At 32.4% G+C, this 13215-nt stretch overlaps 1 pseudogene; it reads right to left on the minus strand.

The window, feature by feature from the left end:
* LOC149159166 (red chlorophyll catabolite reductase pseudogene) overlaps positions 1 to 12149 on the minus strand; it is an 86656-nt pseudogene extending 74507 nt beyond the window's left edge.
* Positions 12150 to 13215: the final 1066 nt, after the last annotated feature.

The following is a 13215-nucleotide window of genomic DNA, read 5'->3' on the forward strand; positions in this document are numbered from 1 at the left end:
CTAAACCCAATATTATAAACCACAATACTAAACCCTAATTTATTCAATGTCACAATGAAACATTGAATAATTGCATGAAATTAATGCTTGCGACAATGTTTCTCACATTGCTTGTTTCATTGTGCCAATTCTTTTCTTGTCACACTTTGACGTTGGATATATTTTTCTAGCATTCCAACATCACAATATTAATCCCAAGGTATTATTTATTATTACACCCATGGGAATATTGATATTTTAAATTAAGGGATTAATAAATTGAGCAAACTAATAATATTATAAAATCAAGGGATTAATAAATGTAAGAGATTAATATTATAAACCCAAGGGGATAATATTAAACCCTAGGATTATATTATAGAGAAAAGTGATTATAAACCCTAGGATTAATATTATAAACCCAAGGGATTAAAAATCCTAGGATTAATTTTAGAAACCCTACCATTATAAGTGTAAAGATTTCAAACCCCAAACCAAATATTTTCATCCATAAGAAACCCTAAACACTAAACCCAATATTCTGAATGAGAATATTAAACACTAATTTATTTGATGCCGCAACTTGATGTTGAATAAATTGTTGATAATGATTGTCACATTGTAATGGTACTTGTCACACTATGACGTTTGATATATTTTTGTACCATTCCAGCATCACAATATTTTAAAACCTATGGGATTATTGATTATTAAATGTGAGGGATTGTTGATATTTTAAAACCAAGGGACTAATAATATTTTTAAATGAAGGGATTAATATTATAAACCCAAGGGATAATGAAATGATGGAAAAAATATTAAACCGTAGGATTTCTATAAAAAACCCAAGGGATTGAAAACCTTAGGAGTAATTTTATAAACCATCTGATTATAAATCTTAAGATTATAAACCCTAAACCCAACGTTATAAACCATAATATTAAACCCTAATTTATTCAACATCACAATGTGACATTAAGTAAATTGCAATATAAGGTATCATTGTGACAATGATTGACAGAGTACTTGTCACATTATGATGATGGTTGTCACAATGTGACATTGGATAAATTTTCATACCATTCCAATGTTACAATATTAAACCCAACCAATTATGGTTTATTAAACCTAATATATTATTGATATTATTGACATTTTAAACCCAATATTATAAACCAAAATAAACCCTTATCACTAAACCCAATATTATAAATGAGAATATGAAACCCTAATTTATCCAAGGTCACATTTCGGTGATGCTTGTCCCACTGTGGCATTGGATAGAATTTCATATCATTCCAACATCACAATATTAAACCTAGGGGAATGTTAATTATTAAACCTCAAGGATTATTGAGATTTTAAAACCGAAGGATTAATAAATGCAAAGGACTAAAAATACCATGAACAAAAGGAATTAATATACCCAAGGGATTAATATTGTAAACCCAGGGGATAATAAACCGATGAAAATAATATTAAACCGTAAGATTTATATTATAAAGCCAAGGGATTATAAACCCTAGGATCTATGTTATAAAGCTAAGGGATTAAAAACCCTAGGATTATTAACCAATTCAATTAAGCAATCATAATATATGAGGAAGGTTGTAATGACCTAATTTCCAATTATTATCATTGGAAGAATTTGAACATTCAACTTCAACCATAAATTTCGCTATTGTAACTTAATAATAGTTATTAGTATTTAACGTTACAGTAATAAACATACATTAAATTTGAAATAATAATAATAATAATAAATAAAATTATAACAAATTCAAATAATATATAATAAAATAACACATTCTATTGTCAATCCAATTTATACTTAACATGTAAATTAATAATTTTAAAATACTACTTTAACAATTTGAAAGTTGTTTATAAACTATCACTCTAATATTCACAAAGCACATCGTGTAAATTAATTTTTTAAGGATATTGGGGTTCTTTTTAAATATTTATACTATTTTTAAATTTCTTCACATAAATGTAAAATTATTAACCATACATATTCTTATAGTGTTTTTCTTGGCTATACAACCTCAAATATGCAAGCAAATGATCGAATCCTTTTAAAAATATATATTTTATTATCTTTGAAGAAAGAAGTAATTCCATTACTATTTCTTTATAATTTTATTTGATTGAATATTTAATATTATTGAATGGTTTAAAATTATATATTTAATTGTCTTTGAAGAAAGAAGTCATTCCACTACTATTTCTTTATAATTTTATCTAATTGAACATTTAATTGGTTGCAACAATAACATAAATCAAATTCGAATTTGGATGACTCACATGTTTTCCAAGCCAAGGTATTTCTTTTCATATTTCTCAAAACTTAAAGTACATGAACCTAAAGATCGTGTAAATAACTAAAGATTCAAAGATATATTATCGTATATTAATTTCGAATAAACCATTCAGGGAACAACCTAATGAAATATTTGGCATAATTCAAATTTCGCAAATCAAGTCTACCAATAATTCAACATTGTGTAAATAACTAAAGATTCAAAGATATACTATCGTATATTAATTTCGGATAAACCATTGTGGGAAAAGCCTAAAGAAATATTTGGCACAATTCAAATTTCATAAATCAAGTCTACCAATAATTCAATCAAGAAATATGGTCTACAAATCCAGTTTACGAATGAACCATCTTACAAACATCTTGAAAGAAATTAAAATCATAATGATGCTGCATTCTTTGGTATGTTAGTATAGGTGGTTCAAAAGAGAGAAAGTACCATCCTAACAAATAGAATTTTCACATAGTTTTTGAATAAGTTTCTCATTGTCTTTTAGTATATTAATTTATTCATTTTAGTATATTAATTTATTCATTTATTCGAAATCAAAGTACTAGCCTAAGCACCATTTAAGATGGCGACAAATATCTCATTTAAGATAGGTGACATATATACTAAGAGAACAAGCAATATGTGAAGTTAAGTTGATGTTCTTTTCACCAAAATTATGTTATATTTACCAAATTTAGGTTCATTACATAGTGCATATCATTTTAGAAGAAAGAATAATTTTCACCAAATTTAGATTCATTACATAGTGCATATCATTTTAGAAGAAGGAATAGTTATGGATCAAGAAAAATATAAGAAATTAGAAGTTAGCTAACATGAAAAAATGTCATTTAAGTAAAATCATTTAATTTCGAATAAACCAGTGTGGGAAAAGCCTAATGAAATATTTGGCACAATTCAAATTTCGCAAATCAAGTCTACCAATAATTCAATCAAGAAATATGGTCTACAAATCTAGTTTACGAATGAACCATCTTACAAACATTTTGAAAGAAATTAAAATCGTAGTGATGATGCATTCTTTGGTATGTTAGTATAGGTGGTTCAATAGAGAGAAAGTACCAACCTAACAAATAGAATTTTCACATAGTTTTTGAATAAGTTTGTCATTGTCTTTAGTATATTAATTTATTCATTTATTCGAAATCAAAGTACTAGCCTGAGCACCATTTAAGATGGTGACATATATCTCATTTAAGATAGGTGACATATATACTAAGAGAACAAGCAATATGTGAAGTTAAGTAGATGTTCTTTTCACCAAAATTACTTTATTTTCACCAAATTTAGGTTCATTACATAGTGCATATCATTTTAGAAGAAGGAATAATTTTCACCAAATTTAGATTCATTACATAGTGCATATCATTTTAGAAGAAGGAATAGCTATGGATCAAAAAAAAATATAAGAAATTAGAAGTTAGCTAACATGAAAAAATGTCATTTAAGTAAAATCATTCGTGGGATTATTGGAAACTACATAATTTTTATTTAAAGTGTTTTAAAGATTGCATCATCTATCATATTTTATCTTTAACCATAGTGAATTGGTAACTCAATGGAGTATTTTGGATGAAGCCCCAGCTCAAACTTCATTGTTGCCACTAGAACAACAAGAGTATATCCAACAATGTGTGAGCCAGATATACCATGAATTTAGTACTTAAAAAGAGTCAAGACACTTCGAGGGTGGGGGAGCCTACTTGTTGAGCCTTATCATAGGGGTCCAAATATGTCCTCCAATGGCATTTGAAACCAAGTGTAGGGGATAATATTCCATCATGCCAACAACTTGGTCATCCCACAAGGAGAAATTTTCAGTCATTGTTTTGCAAAATAATGATGTGAAATTTGAATGAATAGTAAAATTTGAGAAAAGCTTGCCACACTTATTGATAGATGCACGAATATTGAATATTTTTTATCCAAATTAAGAAATCATTGTGTGCACTGACACTTGAAAATAAGGGGCTAGTGGAGTTATTATGAAAAATTCCTATTTTGTATGTTATAAATCTAGAAAATTAAAAACTATGAGTAAAATTGTGCCACTAATTCTATAGAGTTGGTAGTCATGGTGCATAAATTAAAAGTTGTGGATACATTACCTTATGACAAATAGATTGGATTTGAATATAGACCATATTGGTTTGAAATAATTATTCAAACAACAAACCTTTAATGTAAGAATATTAAGGTGGTTGTAATTCCTGATTAAATATGACTTCAAAATAAATCACATCATAGGAAAAGCGCATACGATGGTTGATGATGGTTAATGTCCTGACTAGTAGAAGACATGTGGTACGTGTTGTAGCCATAAATGTTTAGAGTATATATTTAAGAATTAAAATTTGAGGCTGAATATCCAAATCAACGGTATGTGCAAATGAAGAAATTTGCATAGCAAGGAAAGCTATAGCCAAGGCATAAAAACTATGAGCTAAAAGTTGATGGAATTCTTATCTATAGGAGAAAATTTATGTGAAAAATTCACAATAGCTCAAAATTATATTTCTTAACGAAATCCATGGTGTTCCTTAGGCTAGACATCTAGGTCAAAACAAGACCATTATGTACATAAAAATTCAGTATTTTTCATTAGGCTTAAAGAAATATGTGGTTGCTTGTATATATAAATAGTTAATGCCGAAAGGAAAAAATGTTATCATGGAAACAAAGTTAGTTTTCTTTGACCATTCCTATTTTAGGATGTAAATGAGAAAAAATCACCATTTATTTCGTTACTAAATGTTAATAAAAAAACGTAACATAATTCAATCAGGCTGGTAGTGGACGAGTTGACCAAATCAACTCATGTTATTACTATTAACATGAATCATAAGGAAATAGACCTAAAAAAAATTATATGAAAGAAGTGGTCAAATTACAATAAGTGAGAAAGGTTGTCATATCAAACAAATATTCTAAACTTACTACAAATTGTAGGAAAATAGTATTCAAGTGGTTGGGCATAGATTTGAATTTTAGTACAATCTATAATCCACAAAATATATGGGAAAACATAAATAGTTAATTAGATTATTGAAGATATGCCTAGACTATATGTATTGGATAGGCCATATGAATAGGAATATTTGATGTTTAGTTTAATTTTCCTACAACAATAGGTATCATACATAAACAAAAATCAACCCATTTGAGGTATGATGTCGTGGAGAATGTAATACACTAGTAGTTGGAAAAATTAAGTGGATAGAGTGCTTGGGCTAGAGATGCTAAAGGAAATAATGGAACAAGTAATAAAATAAAATAGGATTTGGAGTCATCTCAAGACCCACAAAACAATTATGAAAATTGGGGTGGATAAACCGTAGAACGTCAAGTGGATAGATGTGAATTTTTCAGAATCAAGCTAAAGAGGAGGTCATTTTAATCGAAGAGTTTTATAAAATTGGCAGCGAGATTTATTGACCTTTTGAAAGGTCATTGACATCGAAGAGTTGTAGGAAATTAGTAGCTAGATTTATTTATCTTTTGATATCTTGAGTATAATTAGGCCAATAGCATGTGAACTTACATTTCTTGTCTGCATTCATGTGTATAATGTATTTATGTTTCATTATTGAAAGCAAATGTTCATTCTCCTAACCATGTTATTTATTGGAATATGATCTATTTGGATGTCAGATAATAATTTTGGGTTGAGTCATTTCCTATATTGGTTTGGAAAGGCAAGGATATTCTCAACAAAACAACAAGGCTAGTAAATTTTGAGTGGATTTGTTACAACCTTAAGCACACTATGTATAACTCAATGATGCCATGGAGGAGACACAGTCACAATTGTGTAGAAATATTACTATATAAATTGTATGTAATGAACCATGTGTAGTATTGTGCATTATGGAAAGTATACACCTTTTGATCCAATATTTATGAGATAACCTAAAGTCGACACTACATTTCTTTTTTTTATCAAAGTTGAGTCTGAATATCCAATCAAATAGAAGTCATCCACATTATAATAATTGAATATAATGTTTTGAGTTCCCTTCAAGTATTTAAAAAATATTTCTGTAGTAGACCATTTCCATTCACAAGGCTTATTCATATATCTAGAATGAATTCCAACAAAACTTCTCACAAATTATCCTTACTTGGTTGCATCCTCAAATTAATTCCTTTCTTTTGATGTGTGCTTCAAGTTATATTCCATTACAATAGATAAAAGTTTGCATTTAGTCATGCCAAACATGTTAAAAAATTCTCTAATCATTAATTTCTTTCAAAGAGGAATATGTAATTTGGATGTTAAGTCATTTCAATGACCAAGTAGCAAGGACACGTTCTAAAACGGTTATCTCAAATTCATTTTTCAACACATTATTTATAAATGAAACAATGTTTTCATTGTTTCCCGTTATCAGGAGATCATCTACATATACCACAATATATACAATAATATTTGAAACTTTCTTTACAAATAAGGTTGTATTGTAAGTTTAAAGTCTTAATAATTCAATTTCAAGAGATGCTCGGTTAACTTTTCATACCACACTCATGGTGCTTGTTTTAGGCCATATAAGGATTCGATAAATTCATATAATTTCTATTAATTTCCCTTCCCAAATAAACCTTCTTGTTGAGCCATGAAGACATTCTATTTTAAGTCTCCATTCAATAAATTAGTCTTCACATCTATTTTATGAACTTTCAATTCATTCTAAACTGAAAAGGATAAGACGGTTGGAATGGTGGTTCACTTTTCTATGGTGGAGAAAGTCTCTTCATAATCAACACCTTATTTTTTTGTAAATCCTTTTCTCATGACCCTTGGTTTGTACTTTTCAAGTGAGCCATCTAATTTTCAGTTTTTCTTGTAGATCCACTTGTAGCCAATCACTTTTCTTTTGAACGGAAGGTCTTACAAATTGCATGTTTCATTCCTCACTAGAGCATCATAGTCCCTCTACATTGGTTCTTTCCATTCACCATGAGAAGCCTTGCAAAGAAGAATAAATAGTCTTAGGTTGTGTTTGTTGAAATGGAAAAGAAAGATAGAGTTGAAATGGTTGTTTAAGTGGTAAGTGGAATTGTTGCACTGAGTTTCAGAGGTAAAATTTTCCCTTTGGGTTTCATAGTTCCAACTTTAGGGTAGCCTACTATTTAGTCCTACAATATTAATGTTGAAGGATGGGAGGAATATTCTATGTTAGTATCTATGTATGTTTTAGTTAAATATACATTTTTTATAATTATGTGTCTTTTTATTACTAATTCCTATGTGCATTTATGTGTTATTTCCTATTGTGCTATGCATAACTAGGAATGAAAATTTGATGTATATGTACGACATATTTACTTTTATGCTATTAGACCTATTAGAGTCTTATAGTGATAGGATTCATAATTTTTAATTGACTAAAGTTAAATCTTGTAATATTATACATACCTTTGATTTCTGCAAATGTTTTCCATATTAAAATAAAAAAATGTAAAGAGGGTATGTCCTAAAAGAAATATCAAAGGACAAGAAAAATAAGAAAAGATCAAAAAATGAAAAAATATGAACCCTAAATAAAAAACAAATCATAAAAGTGTGCAATTCCAAGTGCCACTACTATTTACTTTATTGACTTAAATAATGGTTGCGTGCAGCTTGTCATATATGCCACAACCCATGATAGTCAAACTGTTTAATATTGACTACTTCATGCTTTGAATTTCATGTTTATAGTTAGAGAATAAAAATCTGACCAAAGAGTTTAATCTTGGCAGATTTGTAGATAGGTAGAGAAATAAAAGGAGCTCATCAGTTTAATTTGAGCCCTTGGAAGATATAAGGTTAGAAGTGGATAGTTTGTTACATAAAAGAAAAAGGAAAGAAATGGGTTTGCTAGCTTAAGTGCACCCACCAAGGTGAAGAAAAAATGTTAGGGTAGGTAAAAGGGTAGGTAGAATAAAGGTTGCATAAATACATGTCATATGAAGCATAAGCACTACTATCATGCTTAACTATGTGTTTCAATTTGCAGGATGTAATTATCAAAGTGAAAAGCATGTTCATAAGCTAATTTTCCTAACTTCCCCTTCATTACATTTCACCCTCCACTATATACTTACTAATTTCCATTTTTTCCATTCATGGCTTATCAAAACCCCTTTTCCCTTCATTTTCACCCCTACGCCTTGGTTTCACACACTCCTTGGTTAGTTACTTTCAAAATTCATTCCCCTAAGTTTGAAATCCTTTTCCACCCTTTGAAAAATCATTTTTGCCCTTGATAAATTACCCGAAAAAACAACTATACCTCTTATCCTAACTTTTATTTCCCCTTGAATTACTTTATTAACCCTGAAAATTCGTTTTCACCCATTATATTCCATAAACCCGCATTACTTCACAAACCCGTAGCTAATCATTGGTTAATTACACTTAAGCGCAATTAATCGTGGGCCCCGCTAAATCCTGCCCCCATCTCCCGCTATGCTTCTTCGCCATGCAATGACCGTTGGACCATCCACCCCCAGATCCAATGGCCCTCGCCCATATCACACCCGCTTAATGCCCGACCTTTACCAGCCCAAGATCATGCAATATGGGTGGTTTTGTTTGGGCCCATTTTGTTACTTGTCGGCCTCAGGAATAGATCGTGTTACCTAGGGGAAATACCGCCCGACACTCATAAGTGGTGCGATACCCTCCAATACCGCCTCCCCACCATAAAGAAAAACCACCACTATTCATTTAATTTCCCTACCAATTCTAACTGGTTTTGGTTAAAAGCCCTCACACCGCAATTTCTCCCTTTTTGGCTTATTTGCATTGCGAAGCCCCTAAAGCACACCTGCACCCTAAGAGCTCCTGTGACTAGTTACCAACCACCAGATACCTTCCAAAATGCCACCACATCACACCTAAAAACCGCAAAAGCCTCTGCAACCTCCATTTTAAACCAGTTGGCAACCACGACCATAAATTCCATGTATTTAAGCAAAAAAGGAGAACGACCCTCTCATTTAAAAATTCACACTAAATTCATGAAATAATTGAATGAATTTAATTGAATTCCCTTTAAATTGAGAGAATTCCCCCTCCTAAAATACCAGAACCCTTACCTACAAACTGCTGATACACCACCCCTGTTACAAAATTGTCAAAACTTCACTTCCAGTAGTTATATAAGCCCAATTTTGACAAATAGTTATAGAAATGGCTACCCAGACTTCTCTATATGTCAGACTAGTGACAACCCCTCATTTATACATTGACCTCCTAGCCCTGGCAGATAAATACTTCCAAATCAAAGATACAGCCACCCCACGACACCTTCTAAGAATCCACAGTTGGGCCAAGGATAGGTTCCTTAACCATGCTGATGATATAAACCTTTGGGAATCCAATCTACCCAAATATACATTCCTAGAAGTCCATCCATTCCCAGACACAATACATTTTTGTCATGCCTATTATGTTCCAATCCATAGGGCTATTGAGGCGCCAAACCAAGAGGTATTATTCACCATTATGGCTGTATCTATCAACTAGATGCTGCAAATCCAGTCTTCTCATAATCTGTCTCCTTTGTCCATTAGACACCTGTTGGAGTTATACATCACACTGGGCCTAGACAAGATCAAACAAATATTTTTGAATTTCATCACTTAGGAGTGCCATATTCCTAAAGACTTTCCACCCTATGTTGCCACTATTTCTTCAGAGACTCACATGAGAATAATCACCATGATTTGATGCACATCAGACGAGTTTGTGGATGAGGTCATCATGGATTTCTTGTCCTTTTTCACTCCAGGAAAGCCTTCTGCCATTTTGTATGATTATGCCCAGTTCATTGCAGACAGAATGCATGAACAACTCACTAGACTTCCCACTGAAAGAGTTTTCAAATACTCTTCAGTGTTGCTTCATACGTTCCACTATTACCAGATAGATAAATTCACTTTGAAGATCTAGAAATTGGACACCAAGGGAAAGGAAAGATTAGTTATATTCTGGACACCCTTCGTCCACAAGTTTTCTGCCTCACACAAAGACTTCATAGACTCTTTTGTATACCCAGTTATGAACATGCTGAATTCTAAGATTCAGCCTAGAATCAACTCATAAATTAAAAGAGTATTGCAACTGGCCAAGAATAGCAAAGTGGGAGACTAGTAATTCAAACAGAATCACACTGAAATCAGGATCTATGGTTGTGAGCTATCCCCCTACAAATCTCCTAAATAACTCCCAATGAGAATATTTTCTCTCGAATACTTCAGGAAAATCATAAGTGTAGATGAGGTCAACTTCTTAGCTACTAGGAAGAAGACACAGTTTAAGATGAAAAACCAAATGGGCCCATTCATCTACAACACCAGAGAGGCTAGACCTGAGGCTAATAAGATGCTCCAGGAAATGAAATTCAAGAATAGTTTCATCTGGCATTATGACCCTCATGGGGTTATAAATAAGCTAAGACAAAAGGTCAAGCTCGGACCTTAAATCCACTACCCAAGACATGAAATTGAACAATATCATAATTAGTCAGAATGGGTAGAGAATACATTGATTAACATGGACAAAAAAATTGTGGATGTGGAGAACACCATGATTGATTTAGAGAAACAATTTGACTAGAGCTCCTTCCTGGAGGTTCCAAAGTTGGGAGAGCCAATGAAAATCCCTACTGTCATTCAGACCCCTCTCAATGAGGAGAAGAATAATAAAAGAAACAAGGAGGAAGCATCAAGTTCTGCCATGGAGACCACTGATGAGTAGTTCAAACGAAAAAAAAGTCCCAAATTGAATCTTGTATTTGAACAGGAGGAAAAAATTAGATTAGAAGAAATCACTGACACTGAGGTAATGGGGTAGAGTAGTAAACAGACAACACAGGGAGTTGCATCAGCATAAACACAACAACCATCTACTTCCAACACATAGATCATACAAAGATAGAAGAGTGTGGAGGTATCTTCCTTTGTCAAGCCAGCTGACAAAGAAAAATATATCAAAGAAATATTTAAGGAAATAAAAATGAGGAACGATAAGTTGAAGGAACACACATATGCCAAGTACCTGAAGCGGACACCACCAAACCAAAACAGACTGATGTTAGCCTTTGACATCAAAGAAGGAAAAATGCAGGTATCATTCCTACAACCCATTGTATAGCAGCCCAAAACCTCAGCAGACTACAAGAAGACCAATTTTGAGGTCTTGGCTAGGGATGTTCATCCCATTGATCAAATCGAATCTCACAAGCAAGCTAGAGAAATGATCTACTCCACCCTCACAACAAAGGCCATGGAAGCATTCAAACTGAAAGATTCATTGGGAAATGTGACAACCCAATACAAACTAGAAAAGGCCTCCTTGGAGGACTTGGTTATTGAAATCGGCCATAACCCACAGGACATCAAGGTTATTGAATAGTTAATCAAGAAGAAGAATGAGGATATTGTAGCCCTCAAGAAACAACTCAAGCTACCTTAGTTACAACACCCACAAACAAAGGAAGTCCTAGAAAGCCCGACAAATCATGAAGAGATGATGGACTTGGTGCTGCAACACAATGACCAGTTGAACTAGATGGGAAAGGAACTAGATAGCTTGATTCAACTCAAACAAGCTAGTATTGATAGTGGTCCTCCAACTGTCATTCCAGCAGTGACCACAACTGTACCTTCCACTCTGGTAGCAGTATTAGCTCCCACTGGTCCAATGGCCACTGCATTATCAGCATCAACTCCGACTACATCAGCAACACCATCAACTTCGACTACATCATCAACAACATCAACAACAATGGCCTCCACAGGTGAAGAAGTGAACAGGCTGGTCAAAGAAATGGAAGGAATATCCATTCAGACCAATGAGATGAAAAATTTGAAAGAGAAAGTCAGCAGCCTTGAGAGAGATTGCAAACTTATGTAGATCATGCATAAGGAAGAACAACAAAAGGCTGCAAGGATGATTAAGAGGATAAAGAGCCTGGAAAAAGAACTGACCTTGAATGAACCAATAGGAAAAGCTAAAGAGAAACTATTGGCCAATATCATTGACTTCGTCAATGATATTTTGCCATCTATCTAGGTCGTTTTTTAGCAGATTGATTTGATTAAGCAGGCAACAAAAGCCATTGAAAGGGTCAAAACAAAAATTGGAGATATGTTATAGGAAGCAACAAGAATCATCCACTTCCTCAACTCCAAGAATAAATATGGACTACAAGATCTTGAGATACCTGATAGGACAAGTACCATTTTAGAAGTAAAAAAAGTCCTCACCAAGAGGAATTTGAAGTTAAATTTAGAAGATAAGTGTCAAAACATGCAGCTAGTCCTTGACAAGTTCATGGCTAAGTTTAAGTTGTTGAAGGAAAAGGGATTACCTAATCCATTAGTTATAAATGAAAAATTAATGACACGTGCAGATTACAACAAGAAGATCAGGGAAGTGGCTAAAGAATAGGTGATCACTTCATCTATGAAGGGCATGCCAACATGCAAAGTATTGTACGAAACTTTTGAAAACTTGTTTTACCAGCATGAGGTAAAACTCTTATTTATTAATAAGACCAATTTTGCCAAATATATAAATGCAGATGAGATATACAGAAAAATTATCAATATGTAATTACGAGATGAAGAAAGATGGGAAAAAATCAATGATTTACTATAGTAAAAGGATAGTAAATTATAAATCTCTGGTAAAAAGTGAAACAACTGGGTAAAACGATATTGACAGGTCAACAGGATTAAGGTGTATCATATGAAAGAGTATCAGGTGAAAGGATAAATTAAAATAGAGCATTCAGCGTGAAAGCCAAACAACCTAGCAGCATAAAGGGCTAAAAATCAAAGTCTACATCCAACAGAACCAAAATAAAAGGGACAACATGAAACAATTCAATAGTTGTCTCTATCTTCT

Source organism: Pinus tabuliformis, chromosome 5_2, assembly GCF_031772625.1.
Source record: "Pinus tabuliformis cultivar Carrire ecotype Pingquan chromosome 5_2, CPIR1, whole genome shotgun sequence".
Taxonomy (NCBI): domain Eukaryota; kingdom Viridiplantae; phylum Streptophyta; class Pinopsida; order Pinales; family Pinaceae; genus Pinus; species Pinus tabuliformis.